Genomic DNA, 18,168 nt, shown 5'->3' on the forward strand with positions numbered 1-18,168 from the left:
CATTCTGCGAAGCCATACACATTCACATGATGCTTCAAATAATGAAATTATTTTAGAATGATTGGTAGATGTAGCCACTAGAGTCTGTTTGGAAGACTTCCATGATATAGCTGTACCACCATGTAGGAACACAAAACCGGTCTGAGATCTGGCATTATGGGGATCAGACAAATAACCGGCATTTGCATACCCAATCATATCAGAATCCAGATTTTGCCGGAACTGAAAAAATAGGCCAAGATCCTTTGTGCCTTGGAGATATCGAAAGATATTCTTTACTCCAGACCAATGTCGTTTGGTGGGAGCTGCGCTGTGTCTAGCAAGTAGGTTCACTGCAAATGCAATATCAGGTCTTGTGCAATTTGCAAGATACATAAGCGCTCCAACTGCATTGAGATATGGAACTTCAGGTCCCAACACCTCTTCTCCATCATCCCTCGGTCTGAACGGGTCTTTCTCTACGTCTAGAGATTGAACCATCATGGGAGTTTTAGATGGATAGGATTTGTCCATATTGAATTTCTCCAATATTTTCTGGATATAGGCAGCTTGGTGTACCATGATTCCTGAGGGAATGTGCTCAAGTTGAATACCTAAGAAAAATTTGGTTTTACCCAAATCCTTCATCTCAAATTCCATCTTTAGGTGATTGCGTGCTTCATCAATGTCTGGTGCACTGCCAATTATGTTGAGATCATCAACATACACAAAAATGATGCAAAATCCTGTAGAGGACTTCTTGATGAAGACACATGGGCAATCATCACTATTGGTGTAACCTTTCTGAAGAAGGAACTCACTTAGTCGGTTGTACCACATCCGTCCCGACTGTTTTAAGCCATACAATGACTTATTCAGCTTTACACAATACATGTTGCGTTTTGCACTGTTATTCGGGACGGAGATTCCGTCAGGAACCTTCATATATGTGTCCGAATCTAGTGACCCATAAAGATATGCGGTCACGACGTCCATCAACTGCATGGATAGACGATTTTGCACTGCCATAGATATAAGATATCGGAAAGTGGTTCCACTCATTACTAGAGAGTATGTTTCATTGAGATCAATGCCGGGTTTCTGCGTAAAACCTTGTGCTACGAGCCTTGCTTTATATCTCACCACCTCATTGTTCTCATTCCGTTTCCGGAGGAAAACCCAGTTGAATCCCACGGGGAAAACATTGGGAGGTGTAGGTATTGCTTCAGTGAATACCTTCCTTTTGTTAAGCGAGGCAATTTCTGCTTGGATTGCATCCTTCCATTTAGGCCAGTCGGAGCGCCTTTGGTACTCGACGATAGACCTTGGATCATGATCAGTGATAAGGGTATCTGCAATCTTTTCAGCAAAATATATGTCGACGGTTGTAGTCTTGCGGTCAAATGATTCTCCAGAATCAACATAGTTGATGGAAATTTCCTGCACCCCTAGAGACTCTTCGTGATTTCTCAATACGGTTGAGTCTGGGTGTTCCGATGTTCCAGCCTGTTTGTGCACACTGGAGCTGGATTGTGGAGGTTGCCCTTCCACTGGGTGTGAACTACCCATCAGGTGTTTGTCAATGTTGAGTTGACTTGCATTTACTGACTCCGAGGATTTTCTCCTCGATTTCCTTTGCTGCTTACTAAAAGCTAGCTCTAGGTCAGATGCCATACTACTCCCCCTCTTTTTAGGAACAGGGAGTTGAGTGGTTTTTATTGGTACCTCCTGTCGTGGGTATAAGCCTGACAGTAGATGTGTAGGGTACGAATGAGATGGGCAGAGTCCTAGCTACGGCGAGGTTGTATGATTTCAGGCCCCTCTACGGTGGAGGTAATAGCCCTACGTCTCAGTGCTCCTGGAGCTTGTTACCGAGTGTAATATGGAGTACAATGTTTTTCTAACCCTTTTACCAGTGGGGGAGGGCGGCTTATATAGAGTGCGCTGCCCTCCACAACGGTTCTGATTCAAGGGTGGAGTAGTGGCGATTGAATGCATGCGTTACAGGTAACATATGCTATAAATGCTAGTTAATGCACCCGGAAACGTACGGCAGTTTCCCTCCAGGGAGGTTACGACGCACCGAGTGTATCCAGTCGGTAGGTCCGGTGTCCTCCGAGTCTTAGTCTTCGATTGGATGATTCTAGGCCCATTACCGACTGGATGATGGGGGCACCTTAATACAGTCGGGCATACTTAAGGTCCTGTCCCTTGCGTGGGGTAGTCCTTGGGTAGGACCTGTAGGACAGGCCTATGACCCTACCCTAGGACTATGACCCCATCATTAGTCCCCGAATGGATTGGGGTTGAAACCTCAAAGCAGTGCTCGATGCTCAGATCCGACTGGACTAGGTTCGGCTTGGGCGTTGCTTGCCTCTATCCATTCTATCTCTCCTGGCCAATGATCCGAGTGAATGTGTTCTGCGGAACGGACTGTCGGGAACCGAGTGCTTTCGCGGCATCTTTTGACACGACCGGTCAACTGACAGCGGCGGATTTTCCGGGATCTCAAATTTCGGGTTCCGCACACTTAGCGGGGGCGACGTCAGCGCGCTCGAGTAGCGCCTGACTCCTCGATCCTCGCGCCTTCAACTCTTCCGTCGATATCGCCGCGACTGGTTGGGCGGATAACATTTCGGGCCCGCTCGCCGGCGACCCAGTCGGTGTTCTATTTAACTCTGGCCGACGAGACCCTTCGTTTACGCTCGCCGAATCCTCTGCTCTTGCTTACTCCGTCTTCCTCGCCACGTACCAATTCCAGAGGGGAAGAACTGTGATATGCAGTTGGCCTCAATTGTATCAAGTCAGCAGCGTGTAAAACTGCATGACCCCAACAAGAGGTTGGCAAGTTGCAATTCATCAACAAAGGTCTTGCAATGAGTTTAATCCTCTTAATCAATGCTTCAGCCAAACCATTTTGTGTATGGACATATGAAACAGAGTGCTGAACTTCAATCCCCAAAGCCATGCAATAATCATTGAAGGCACGTGAGGAGAATTCTGCAGCGTTGTCCATTCGAATTGTCTTAATTCGACTTTCAGGATAATGGGCTTGCAACTTAATGACTTGCCTCATTATCTTGGCAAATGCATGGTTTCGTGTGGATAGAAGGAACACATGTGACCATCGTGTAGATGCGTCAATCAGAACCATGAAATACCAAAAAGGTCCAGATAATGGCTGAATGGGACCACAAATGTCTCCTTGAATACGTTCAAGGAATTGAAGTGGTTCAGCTTGTATTTTGAGGTGCGAGGGCCTCAAAATTAGCTTTCCCGTGGCACAAGATGTGCACACAAAATCAGAAGATTGAGGAAATTTTGACTCAAGCAAATTATGACCAATGGAATTGCTAGTAATTTTTCTCATCATCCCGATTCCGGGATGGCCCAGGCGATCATGCCAGATTTGGAATGCGTCAACATTCTGAAAAATTACTTTGTATGCAACGTGTTCCACGGGTTTGATGTACGTATAGTACAAACCAGACGATAGAGAAGGAATTTTCTCATGTACCTTTTCGCCATATCCGTGATCTTTAGTAAAGAGTAAATACTCCTCTTTGTTGTCTTCATGGGTTTCAATATGAAAACCATTCTTACGGATATCTCGATAACTGATCAGGGTACGTGATGAGTCAGGATACAATAAAGCATCCTCTATCGTCACTTGTGTACCACTTGGGAGTGTGAATAAGGCACGTCCAGTACCAACAATCATTGTATCGCGTCCAGCGATAGTTAGAATATCTCCATTCATCTTTGTCAGAGTTTGGAAATATTTTATCTCCCTCAGTATGGATTTTGTGGTACCACTGTCCACAAGGCATAATTCCTCTTCCATCGGATTGTCCCCGTAGAAAAACGACAAGTTTTGATCTCTTCTCCTCTCTGTGTTCTTCCACTCGTGGGTTGAGTTCTACGTGCTGATAACGTGTTTGAAGAAAATGAGATTCTTGATTCAATGATGACAGAGATCTGCCATTTTATACAACGGGAGGAGACGTGATCGCAAAGGAATGCGTCGGTTCCAGGAGAGACAGAGAGAGAACCGTCGTTGCGGGAGGAACCGCTTGACGGTTGGTTAAGGGGAGATTTTCCCCTAATTACATAATTAGTTTTAACAATTGGATAGACCTAGAGGTTCGCTCTACAATCGACGTGATGCACGTGACAAAGAATATTTGCATGAACCTGCTAAGCTTGTTGGGTGTGTATGGAAAGACAAAAGATACACCGAAGACATGGGAGGACCAGCAACGTATGAACAAAAAAGACAGCATGCATCTAAAGCAGCATCAAGGTTCTGCAAGCTATGCTCTTACCAAAGCAGAAAAATAAATCTTTTTTGAATGTCTGCTCAGTATGAAGGTCCCATCTGGATTCTCATCGAATATAAAGGGAATAATAAATATGGTAGAGAAAAAAATCCAGAACCTAAAGTCTCATGACTGCCACATGATTATGACGTAACTGCTTGCAGTTGCATTGAGGGGCTTCTAACAAAAAATGTTCGATTAACTATTGTGAAGCTATGTGTATTCCTCAATTCAATTTCTCAGAAGGTAATCGATCCAGAAATCCTACCAAGGTTACAAAATGAATTGGTCCAATGTCTTGCCAGTTTCGAGTTGGTGTTCCCACCATCCTTCTTCAATATTATGACGCATGTCCTAGTTCACCTAGTCGACGAGATTGCCATTCTCGGTCATGTATTTCTACACAGTATGTCCCCCTTTAAGAGGTTCATGAGAGTCTTAAAAAATATGTCCGTAACCGTGCTAGGCCAGAAGGAAGCATCTCCAAGGCCCATGAAACAGAGGAGGTCATTGGGCTTTATGTTGACTTTATTCCAGACGTTAAGCCGATTGGTGTCCCTCAATCATGGCATGAGGGTAGACTGAGTGGAAAAGACACGCTAGGACCAAACTTAATAATATGTAGGGACGAGCATTCTTGGGCGCAAGCATAGTACACAGTTCTATAGAATTCTACCTTGGAGACCCTGTATATCATTGAACACAAGAATATTCTACGCTCCAAACACGCGGAACAATCTGACGAATGGATTACACGTGAACACATCGGGACTTTCAACAGTTGGTTGCAAACACATCTCATGGGTAACAACATTTTTGGAGATGACATGTACTTGTTGGCCAGGACATCATCTTCGACTGTATTGACTTTCAAAGGGTACGAGCTAAATGAAAATACATTTTGCACGATCACTCAAGATAAAAAAACATCAACCAAAATAGTGGTGTCTGCTTTGATGCAGCAAAGGACACATATTATGGTTACATAGTGGACATATGAGAACTTGACTATGGACGTGATTTTAAGGTCCCTTTGTTTCAGTGCAAATGGGTCAATTTGTTAGGACGCGGGGTACAGGTAGACCTGCGGCACGGAATGACAACAATGGTTCTCACAAATCTTGGGTGCACAAACGAACCATTCGTCGTAGACAATGATGTGGCGCAGGTTTTCTATGTAAAGGACATGTCTACCAAACCGAGAAAAAACAAAGATAAGGAAGCGAATACATCATACGATGAGCAAAAGTGCCACATAGTTCTTTCAAGGAAAAGAAACATCGTGGGGATAGAGGATAAGACAAACATGTCACAAGATTATGAAAAAGTTTTATGAAATTCCTCCCTTCAAAGTGAAGGCTGGCCCAAGCATCATGTTAAATGGTGAAGATTATCGATGGTTACGGCGCAATAAGCTATACGATTATCCAAGCTTTGATCTACAATATCACTCCAGTTACATGTCAAAAACTGAAATCCCTTCGTAATAGATGAGTGTTCATCCGAAACCCTCATGCTTCGAAAGAGATTGTCCAGTTTGTACACGAAGTGCATCCAATTTTTTTGTAACCCTCTCAACTTATTAGCACATGCTATATGGGTGAAATTATGATACCATGCCAAGTTTCAACCTTTTTAGAGTTCATTTGTAGTGATTTTCAACTTTAGGGTCATTTAGCTCAAAAACAATTCTTTAAATGCATCAAAAATAGCGATTGAAGTCAGAAAAGGGTTGAAAATTGATGATGTGGCTTTGAATGGTGTGTATTGAACGTACAAAAAGTGTGGAGTTAAAATAAGTTAAAAAAATTAAATTCCTTTGTAACAGATGAGTTTTTGCCCGAAACCCTAATACTTCGAAAGAGATTGTCCAGTTTGTACACGAAGTGAATCCAGTTTTTATCGTAACCCTTTCAACTTTTTAGCACGTGCTATGTGGGTGATATTATAATACCATGCCAAGTTTCAACCTTTTCAGAGTTCATTTGTAGTGCTTTTACATTTCAGGTTCATTTAGCTCAAAAAACATTAAAATAATCAACTAAAAAGCTTTTATTAAACTCTAATAGCAAAAAAGAATCAACTAAAAAGCTTTTATATAACTCTAGTTATGATCAAAATAGTATTAACGTAAAATAATACAAAATTTATGCAACTAAAATTTTCATAAGGTATTTTTGGTTAAAGACTTTAATAGCAAAAAGAATTTTCATAAAGTATTTTTTGTTAAAAACTTTAATAGCAAAAAAAATCATAAAGTATTTTTTAGAATTTTATATATTTTAATGATTTACGTTGACAATCATGTGCATTACACATAAGTGAGTATGTATAAAAATTAGAATGTGATTTGAAGAAGGTCAAAAAATCGATATAACATATGCAGAATTTAAAAAAAAGCCCGCATACTAGGCCACCACGGCCTGCATATGACTAGAAACACAACTATATATGGACCAGGATGCAGGCTCGCGGGGCAAGTAGGCCCAACAACTGCTTTAGAGAGGAGCTCGAGTTGGCACACGTAGCGGGGCTTATAAACAGGTACAAGTGCCCTTCGCTTGGCGAGGTGAGACTAAACTTCCACCGCCCCGACGCAGTGCCAAGAACATGCCTTTAGTCCCGGTTGGTGGCTCCAACCAGGACTAAAGGCCACCCTTTAGTCCCGATCCGAGCCACCAGCCGGGTCTAAAGGTGAAATTCACCAGCGCAAAGGGCGGGAGCCCAAACCCTTTAGTCCGTTTCATATGTATATAAATGACTTGAGAAGCTACAAACTAGTAGGAGTGTTATTATTAGGTTGGAATAAGAATTTGTTTCCCTTTAATTATAGAAATAATAAATTACACAACAATTGATGTAGTCAACATCTCACCTCTCATACAAGTCGACAAGAGCATCTCAAAGTCTGAGAAATGCTCAAGTTCAACAGGATCTATTTTCTCCTTCATAAAAATGTTTTTTTGCCATGTCAAAGTGTTGTATTTTGGTGACAAATATATTTATTCTTACTATGTTTTACTAGGTTTACTAAGTTTTTTTGCCATGCAAACGCTACTATACTTGGGTTTTGCCTAATTTATTTTTCAATCGGTGGAATTATAGATTGTTGTATTGCATCTCCGTGGTTGGCCCCTGATCATCCCTCCGTTGTTCGACAGAAGGTATGCATTTGTTGTATGTTGAGTTTCGTTAATACGATGATGGTTGGTTCATTTGTTGAGTTGTGTATTCATCCATGTGTATAAATCTTGTATTTATTTTGTATTCATCTTGTGTATAAATCTTGTATTCATCTTGTCATCAAAATATAACCCCGATAACTTTAATTTTGAGGCATATGAAAACATGAGAGAGAGGGTCGTTAAAACATAACCTCGGTAAGTTCGACATGAGGCGGGCATTGAAACATAGCCCCGATAACTTTGATTTTGAGGCATATGAAAACATGATTTGCATGTTGGACAAGCACGAGAGAGGCGGTTCACAAAGTATCCTCTCCCGAAAGATAGGACAACTCATCAAACATGAGGGGGGAGGAGTCCTCGATGATCGTTTGAAGTTGACTGTTATAAAACTTGTCAAATTTGCATGATGTTTGACACTATTCATTGCTCATATGCATATGATTCCTTTGTTGTGATTAGGTCTATGGTTTCCAGTAATCCATCTCTCATGGTTGTAAATTGCCATGTTATAATATTTGCAGAAACTATGGATAGGGATTTAGAAAAGGAAGAATTGTTGGGGGATATAATACGCGACGGAGGTGATGATACCACCTTGTCGTATCTCAACGACACTGATCGAATTGAGGAGGGAGGAGATGACGGCTCCAGTGATCGAATGGAGGAGGGAGGAGATGACGGCTCCGCCAGTGTTGGAGCCTTAACTGTTGGAAAATCCGTCGAGGTATATATATATATTAGTTAAGCCTCTGCTGACTAGATGCATTAATTGTTTTGTATGTACATATATTAACGCTTCTTTCTTCTTTTAGCCCTCCGGATCGAGCCAAACTTTTGTAAGGGGACGAGGCCCGAAGAAAAGGTTGGGCCAGGATGAAAGGTTCATGATCGAAGAAGTCGCTCTAGATGGCCAACCATTGCTCCCAAGCGGAGCAAAGACAAATTTATATATCAGTGCGGAGTTATTGTTAGGGACAGCGTCCCGATCAGCATCCAAAAATGGAATAAGAAGAAGGACGGTGAAGTTTCTTATGTCGATGATAGACAGAAAGATGAGCTTTGGAACTCGCTGATGAAATTTTTTCACCTACCGCCAGAGCAGGATCCAAATAACCCAATTATACAACGAAAAATCAAGGCGTTCGCTCTTAAGAAGATGACAGAACTACCCAAGAGCTGTAAGAAAAGATTGACTGAGTTTGTCGAGAAAGACGAGACTCTAGAACTCACCGGTCAATATGCGAACATAAAAGATCACTCGCCCGCATTTGTGGCGTACAAGAAATCAGAGAAAGCTAAGAAAAGGTCACAGGTAAATAAGCAAAATCCTGCAAAGAATAAGTATCACCATGTTACGGGGTCAAGTGGCGACGAGGTTGCCCGGACTACGTGTGACAAAGCTAAGAACGACCTGCTTGATAAAGGGGTCCAGCCAGCGACATTGAACTGGCCAGATCGGTCAAGGACTTGGTTCTTCGGGCATGGGGGAGCTTTGAACCCAGAAACAGGGAAGTGTCTTTTCACGAAAGCTCAACTTGAAACATCCGTCTTAAATATTATCGAAGCAATCAATGAAGTGTGGTAAGGGAGGCTCCATCCCGATAGAGAAAAGGACGAGCTGTCAAAGGCCCTCGGGAATCCTGAACACCTTGGACGAACACGAGGCACACGAGGCTCCGTTCCGTGGAATTATGGATTTTCGGAGAGCACTGGTTATAAAAGACGAGGGAGAAGGAAGAAAGAGGAAGCAGACCAGATGCAGAGGATAGAAGAAAGATCATCGTTGTAGGAGAAGAAACTAGAGGCATATACAAGTTAGCAAGCTTGTCAGCAGCACGAAGATCCTTCGTTCGATACTGCCCACGAAGCTACCCCACCATCTACGCGGAAAATTAGCGTGGCTTGCACTGAGCTAGTTCAGCCTGATATCATTGCTCCTCGCTATCCTATGGATGGTATCGCGGAGAGGGAACATTCAGAGCTTATTGCAAAATGCCATAACCTAACATTGAAGGTGGCGGTCGACTATGTCTTACCTTGTCGACCTGATGGAACTTTCCATGTCACTCCGATTCCAGATGGCTTTGGTGTTGTCGGGGTGGATGAAGTAATGAAAGGATTTGAGGGGTTGGAGCTTGATCACCCTATAGGTGAAGGGGATATTCATTTGGAAAATGCCATAAGGACTACCTGTCTATGGGGAAAGGAAAGCAACCTGCTTCCAAACTGGACGCCGCCTCACCAAACTCAGCTGGAGGAGGCCCCTGAGCAGACTCATCACAGTCCAGCTCTATCTCCGCGGCCTCAGTCTTATCCGAAGCGTCAGTTGTCTCCGTCGCCTCAGTTGTCTTTGTCGTGTCAACAGACTCCGTCAGAGGAGGCCCCTCAGCAGAATCCTCCTCCGCCACGTCAGCTGACTCTGCCTCCTCAGCATCGGCGGAAGAGAGCCGCCGCTGCTCCGGTGGCTAGCAGTACAGTAACAAAGAAAGTCAGAGCACTCCCAAGCGTCAAGAAGGCTCCTCCCAATAGACCCTATGACATGGTTGTGGAGGAAAACAAAGAAATCACGGCTGCCCAAGTGAAACAACATTTGCACCAAACGTCCAGCTCCAAAGGAGAAAACAGATCCGGTAAAAGCGAAGCGCTGTCTGGATGCCCTTAAGCGACCACCATCTCCTCCACTGCTGTCACACTATGACCACTTTATTGTAAAGGCATTTAATGAAGCGAAGCGGTCGGGAACTACTAGAAGTGGTGCAAGAAGTAGTGGAAAAAAAATTCCCCAACTCGGCGAACAGGAAAAAACAATCGTGCCCCTAGCTCATGGTGTTTGCCGATATCGCTAATATTGATCCGGGGTAGTGGCCGCTAATCCTGGTTTCACTCTTGGCGATTTCTTAAGTGATGATGTACAATTCAAAACTGCTGAGATAGTAGCCTTAAGATACGAGCACGGGAAGCCTCTTGTCAGACCTGAGAAGTTGGCGAAACTATCAACGATGATGCAAAGATTCCATGACTGGTACTTGAATACCTGTAAGGATGGGACCAACTGTATCTACATGGGAATTAAAGATGAGCACTACTTCATTGGAGTCGAGTCGTTGTACGTTGCATTTGAAGAATTCTTTCGTATACAATCAAGACACCATCGACAAAACACTCGTCAGTTGCTATTGTCTGTAAGTATTATTTCTGCAATTAAGTCTCTAGCTCAGCTCATTCATTGTATGTATAATTATCCTTACTATATTATGCAGATTGAAGGTCCTCGAATGCTAAAGAGGACAAATATATGACGTTGGGTTCATTAACCCAAATACTCCCTCCAGTCCTTTTTAGTCTGCATATAAGTTTTGTCCGAAATTAAAGTATCTCTACTTTGACCAAATTTATAGAAAAATTATCAACATTCACCATGGCAATCAATATTGTTAGATTCTTTACGAAATGTTGTTTCATAATGTATATATTTGGTATTGTCGATATTTATATTTTTAATATAAATTTGGTCAAACTTTGCAAAGTTTGACTTTACCAAAATCTAATACGTGGAGTAAAAAGGACCGGAGGGAGTACCATAAATGCATATATGGTACATCACATGCCTGTGGATACAGAGAAATGCTTGCTAAATGCGTTAATGCGACAACATGATAGAAGGGAAATACTATTTCCTTACAACTTTGGGTGAGTGTTACTAGTTGTCTTGTGCATATTCTGTTTCGCTTAATCGAGGTTAAGTGTAATTGATGAGTTATTCGTGCGTGGCTTTCATTTTATTCTGTTAATCATTAAGCTTGAGGAGGGACTAGTAATTGTCTTGGACTCGAGACATAAAGACCCTACATAGTGCGCTACGATGAGTGAAATGCTTCAGAAGCAAGTTCAATCATTAGCGCACCATATTGGGAACTTTCGTTCATTTCCTGATATCAAGTAATCATTTTTTTGCCGTGCAGTGTTTGGAAAAAGTTCACTCGCACAACTAGTGGTGAATGGTAAAAGGAGCTGCGATTTTCACACTCCAAAAAAAGTAGTACTAGCTAGTTCCGCGCATCTCTCATTCATTCTAGTTTCAAAACCATTATCATGCTTGATTATTTTTTTAATTAAACACTATTCTCATAAAGTATTGATTGAGACAGGAAGCCGGAAATAATTTATGTGGATACTACGTTTGTGAGTGGATTCATCAGACGACCTGTGAGAGGGGGTAGATCTTTTCAACAACTTTAGGTACGTAAACAATATTTATATTTTTATTTTATTACCATCAATTTTGTTGAGTTTCATTCATATATATATCTTTATCTAATAATAAAGAGGTTATTGCTTCCGTCAGAAAACCCACCAAGGTGATTTTACAAAAAAGACCTTGCTGTTTATGATATTAAACTCGTAGTATATATTAAATGTTTTTTAAAATGCTCATATCTTTTAAACCGTAACTTCAAATTTAACATATTATATATGGAATTTGATTAGAAAAATATGTAGAATCTAAATATGATATTATTTTATCTGTTAAACGTTCAATAAAAATACTATCTAGGGTGCAATCTTAATAAATAAGTCATTATTCGTCTTTCTTTCATACCAGTACTCATCCGGGTTGGGGATGAACACGTCAACAAAATCAGGATTGGAGATGAAACTGAAGGTCACTTGACTGATTCTTTGTACGTATTAAATCTACATGCAAGCCGTGTTAAAATAGAAGACCTGTGAAATTTTGAACTGCATTTTTGTAGGATAAGACCATCTTTGTTTATGTCGTAACTGTAAATTCTCAGATTATAGAACATTTTTTATGAATTAAGAGCGTGTGGTATTTCTTTCTCCCGTTGCAACGCATGGGTCCTTTTGCTAGTATATATATATATATATATATATATATATATATATATATATATATATATATATATATATATTAGGGCCGCATATGTTGTAATATCGTTATGTACATGTTGTGACGCACGAGAAGACCAGCGCAACCTATTTTTCTTGATTCTTTCCATGTCATGTTTGGGTAATAAAACGTTAATTCGGATAATAAAAGGTTTTCAATGGACAATATAAGCACCCACGTAACAAAGAACATGTTATTTTTGGATTGAGCAACGAAGCACAGCAGCCAAGCATCACTCGCGGGTTCTGAGGTGTCCAAATCTCACAGTATATTTCATCTGTCGTGTCAAACGAATGCCAGCTCCCGCTGACTTAGCTTGTCACATTGTGTTCAGAACCGAGCAACCACGAACCATAGTGGCATTTATTATTGAGAATCGTTCGCTTCAGACGTACCCGCCTAAACTGGGTCAAGTAGTCATCAACGAAAGCTCAAGCCGCTGATCGCAGCTCTGAGTTGCTCTTTTGTTTCTTTGGTTTGTGTGAACGTGCATCGCGGGGATCAGGAACAATAAGTAGTAATGGTTTTTGTGTGCGTAGTGACATGTACATGCTAGTCGTAAATGTGTAAACTGGGTAATGTATTGACTCATCTATGACCCCTTCTTTAAATTAGATTACGCGAAAGCGGAACGAACTCCTACCAATTGATCGCATACGAGCAATTCAAAAGGAATTGACAGGATTCTTTGTTGAACATGTCATACCTACAGACGGAGAATACCATCTGGATTATTTTAGCGATGTTGGTAGATAGATATTAGCTACTTAGGGATCACAAGAGATAATTGCACATACGCATGAACGTGTACATATGTAGTACCGTCGAATAGATATATAAAAACTTGTTGTTCGACCAAGCACAGAGAAAGAGAGGTCACTTCTCCCCATATTCATGATGATGTCGTGTAACAATTCTTTCATTACTATATGTATGTACTAGCTAGCGTCTAGTTGAATGGAGTTCAATAATGGCACCAGTCGAGAACACCAACAGGCATAAGGAACCAGAAATGATGGACACAACAAGAAAAGGAAGAAACATCTCTAATATGAAACCCTTAAACCCTCTAAAACCTCTAACCCCCTTTTATTTTAAAGAGTGCCTTGCTGCTGCTGATGCTTGATCGCCTTTTAGTCACGGTCGATGTTACCAACCAAAACTAAAGGTCCTCCTGTCCTTGCGCCCCACACCGGTCACGTGGAGCACCTTTATCCTGATTCATAACACAATCGAAATTAAAAGTTTAGGTCTTTAGTTCTGATTGAAGAACCGGAACTAAAAATCCTCTAAAACCAGGACTAACGGTCCTTTTCCTATTAATGCAGGCCTCCAGTTTTACATGAAACCTAATTACAGTCGACTCACAGGTTGAGGAATTACTCCTACGTACAGTCGACTCACATTTTATTAACGATGCTGATTCTACACGCGATTACAGAGAACATATCAGAAACATACACGATGATTATTCAATGCAGCAGCAGAACTGGTAGAGCGGCGGCACGCACTGTCCTCCTTTGGGGTAACCCCCGGGCGACTTGCACCAGTTGTCGCAGTTTGGTATGTCCTCGCATTTGCCTTGACACACGTACTTGCCCTCTCCTGCATGCGTCCTCCCAATGTTATTTTTTTGGTTTTATTTTTTCTATATCTAAATAATTGTAGTTAAATATGTAGAAAAAGGTATATAACAGTTGTCGTTCAAACATATGTATCTAACATTAAAATATATTTAGATACATCTATTTCAACGATAACTAATACTCCCTCCGTCCGAAATTACTTATCCTATAAATGAATATAATGAATGTATCTATAACTAAAATAAGTCTAGATACATTCATCACTGAGACAAGTATTTTTGAACGGAGGAAGTATGTGACGAAGGGAGCACCGACTGAGTCAAGACTAAGTAATTCAGTTAAAAAATAAAATCACAAAATGATGTAGAAAATTTATACAAAAATGTTAATATCTACAGAATCAAAGGAAGACTATGTTTCGAAGACATACTCTCTCCATCTCATAATATAAAAATGTTTTTAAACTACACTAGTGTTAAATCACTTTTATATTATCCTCCGTCACGATTTAAAAGTACGTTTGAACGATCTATGTGATCAAGGTAAATCTTGATTGGCTTTATAAAAAATTGCAAGTGCGCACACAATACGGCACGACGCCCAATTATTTAAGAAGATAATACACAACAACTCACGCAATCATTAAACAAAAAATGCATGCAGCATACTACTCCCTCCGTTCCTAAATATAAGACCTTGTGAAGATTGCACTATGGACTACATACGGATGTATATAGACATATTTTAAAGTGTAGATTCACTCATTTTACTCTGTATGTAGTCTATAATAAAATCTCTACAATGTCTTATATTTAGGAACGGAGGGAGTAGTACTTTTAATTAATCAAACAATAAATACAACATGTTTTAATTTTTTTTCTATTCTGAAAATACATGTAGACAAAACCACGCCTTCTAAACCACGACGGAGAAAGTAGCATTTATCTTAGAAAGGAATTCGCGAGAACTTGCACTGATCTTAGATAAGAATGGAAAGCTTTCATTGGAGGGGTTAGGACACACATACCTGGGGTGAGAAGGAGGGAAGAACAGGCTAGCGCGACGACGAGGATCTTGAAGATGACAGAGAGAAAAGTTGCAGCCATCTATCGGAAACTATGGATTTCTTGTTCAGTATATGCTGATGCATCGCTGGAATCTTATCCCTGAAAGCTTATATAGGCCGGACATTAAAGGACATATGACAGCAGTGAGAAGATATGCGTGAACGTATTAATTACTCTACTCGTTTCTTTGGCATGTATCTATTGGATACAGGGAAGATGATGTGGACGTGATCAATACTGTAATATTGGACTACTGCTGCTTGTCCACTTTTAGGTAAGTGCCTCGTGCTTCGCTTCGGGGGTAAAAATATTTTTCTGCCTTAATGCAACTCCAGCGCACCGATCCATTTTGTTCATATGCGTCCGTTTAGATATAGAAACAAACAAAACTCGTGGCCCAACACTCCGACACAAACAGACAACCGTTCATTTTTCACCTGTCCGCGTCTCATTTTCGATTCAAATTTGAGTCAGGTTTGCACCGGCGCGAACATTGTACACACGCACGCCCTTGTCCTTCCCCGGGCCCATCTGTCGATGGCACAACGCTCAATCTTCCCTCCGACCTCCACAGTTGACACCTCCGGCTGCGTCGCCATTGCCGCCGCCGGCTCCCAGTTCAGGCCGTCGGCAACATCCACACACTCCCCCATCTCCACGCCACATCTGATGCCCGCTCTTGCCGGCATTGGTGGTCTCTTTTCTCCGCCATTGTAGCACCTCCACGCCCACGCCACCACATCGACTCTGCCACCGCGGTGCCGCCTGCCTAACTCCAGGCCTGCCGACCTCGCTCCGCGACAACCTTCACTTCGACAGGCTTGCTACCCGTGCGGGGGAGGGGCATGGGGCTCTTCACTGGCCTGCTTCTCCACCACACCTACAAGGTGTTCGATGCTTCACTCGCAAGCTACCATGGATAGTGAGGATGAGTTATCTTTCAACAACTTCATGTGTTCATCATATGATTCTTCACTAGATAATGAGGAATTTGTGGTTGCGACTATTGTCTTCAATAACCACATTACTAGGCAGTGGCCGAGGTCCGAGGGATCGATATCGAGTATGCTCCGACGTTGATTCGCAACAGATAAACCACCCATTGCCTACTCTTTGACGATTACCTTCAGTGCACGTCCCCACTCTTCAATCTCAAGCTATGTTGATGCCACTTTAGGACGAGGACATGTGTCCAACCGTATTCGGGAGGGAGGCGATGGTGTATGATGATTATTTCGTATGCAAGGAGGATGCCTTTGGAAATGTTGGCTTCTCCTCTTATCAGAAATGCAAGGAGTTATTCAAATGCTTGCATATGAAATTCCTTGTGATCTTGTTGATGAATATGTCTGCATGAGTGAGTCCACATTCCTTTCATCAATGTATAAGTTTTGCAAGGCTATGGTAGCAGTGTTTGTCCCAGAGTACTGGAGGAAGCCAAATGTTACGGATACAACCCGGTTGTTGGGGATCAAAGGAGATAGAGACTTTCCTATGAGGTTTGGTAGCATAGATTGTATGCACACGAAGTGGAAGAACTGTACATCTTCTTGAGAGGGGTAGTATAGTGGGCATGTGAAAGGTTGGACTATCATACTTAAAGTTGTGGCTTCACAAGATCTCTAAATTTGTGACTCTTTTTTGGCATGGCTGGTTCTCACATTGACATCAACATGCTTCAATGCTCTCCGGTGTTCAGAAGGCTTACAAAAGGCAAATACCCAGGGGACAATTTTGAGATCAATAGGCACTATTACCTAGCTGATGGTATCTACCCTCAGTGGACAACTTGTCAAGACAATCCTCAATCCGGTAGGAGAGAAGAGGGTTAGGTTTTCTCAAGCATAAGAGAGTTCTAGGAAGGATGTGGAGCTTACTTTTGGTGTGCTTCAATATCGATGGACCATCATTCTGTATCTTGCTAGAACTTGCGCTTAATTTGTCACTTCCACACACCAACCAATAGTTGCACTATTGATCTATGAAAGTAGATGCATCTGCTCCCTAAATTACCCTCGGTGCGGTTTCTGAATCATACATGCTAGCATGCATTATTAATCATTATTCAATTGAATGCCTTTTCACTGAAATGAGAACCATATGATGCTTACAATTTTGTATGCTCATCTAGACAACTAAATGGGTTAATGGTATGCTTAATATATTTTGGCCTATATAATGTGGGGAAGAAAATCGATGTATTCTGATAGGCATTTCTGGAGGTAACATGCCACTAATTGTATGCACTTCACTAATTTTATTTTTGCTTCTTGTTATTATGTTTTAGTTGTTTGCTAATACTTGTAATCCTTTCTTACACTCAGTTTCAAACACTCTTTTACTCTCAACTTCAGATGCTATCTTGCGTACGCCATAGTAGTCTCAGCTATACTTCAACCCAAAGATTAATAAGCAAATAACTTGATTGTAAGGTAAATTCATGATTACCAATGCCTACTTTTTTTATCTTGACTAACAAAAGGGTGCAAGTCCAATGTGTATGTTCAGAGAACTCCGACACTGTCCTCTATCAAAGAAGTTTTTCAAGTTAGATTTTCTTTCCACATAACAATAAAGCTTGGGAGCATCCTTGTCCATGGAACAATATTGAAGAGACATTATCTTACATTTCTCAATATCCCTAGCTTTGTTTTCATTATTCTGATCATCATTATATTTTGTTAGTACATCATTAGCCGGTCTATTCTACTAATATGAGCAGAATAGTTATCCTAATAACACTTATGAACTGCGCGCTCAATGCGAGGGCATTGCACTTTCTGTAGCAAAGGTACTGCAATACAGAGACTAGTGAATTTTGTGTCGGAAAAAACTACCCAACACTTTGTTTTTCGCGACATCATCAAAGTCGACGCGTGAACCGCATCAGACAAAAGAACACACTGCTTCAAACTAAAGATCGCACTGCATTCGGCAGGCAGGTGCACTGCATGATTTCATTTTGTCGGACACAAAATCTTCCATGCGAGAAAGTGGACCGCATTTGCTTCAGTAATTACAAATAACCAAATTGTTGCTGCACCACTGAACGACACGCCATAACTTTTGGCAAACTGCAATTCAAGGCCATGGTCTAGAAGCGAGCGAACTGCAAAA

General features: G+C 41.4%; 1 long non-coding RNA gene across 1 annotated transcript; it reads left to right on the forward strand.

The window, feature by feature from the left end:
- Positions 1-7,382: 7,382 nt before the first annotated feature.
- On the forward strand, positions 7,383-8,766 carry LOC123413448. The gene is made up of 3 exons (XR_006613752.1): positions 7,383-7,462; positions 8,008-8,210; positions 8,299-8,766. It is a non-coding gene; the product is annotated as an uncharacterized LOC123413448 (long non-coding RNA).
- Positions 8,767-18,168: the final 9,402 nt, after the last annotated feature.

The sequence above is a fragment of the Hordeum vulgare genome, chromosome 7H (assembly GCF_904849725.1).
Source record: "Hordeum vulgare subsp. vulgare chromosome 7H, MorexV3_pseudomolecules_assembly, whole genome shotgun sequence".
Lineage (NCBI taxonomy): Eukaryota > Viridiplantae > Streptophyta > Magnoliopsida > Poales > Poaceae > Hordeum > Hordeum vulgare.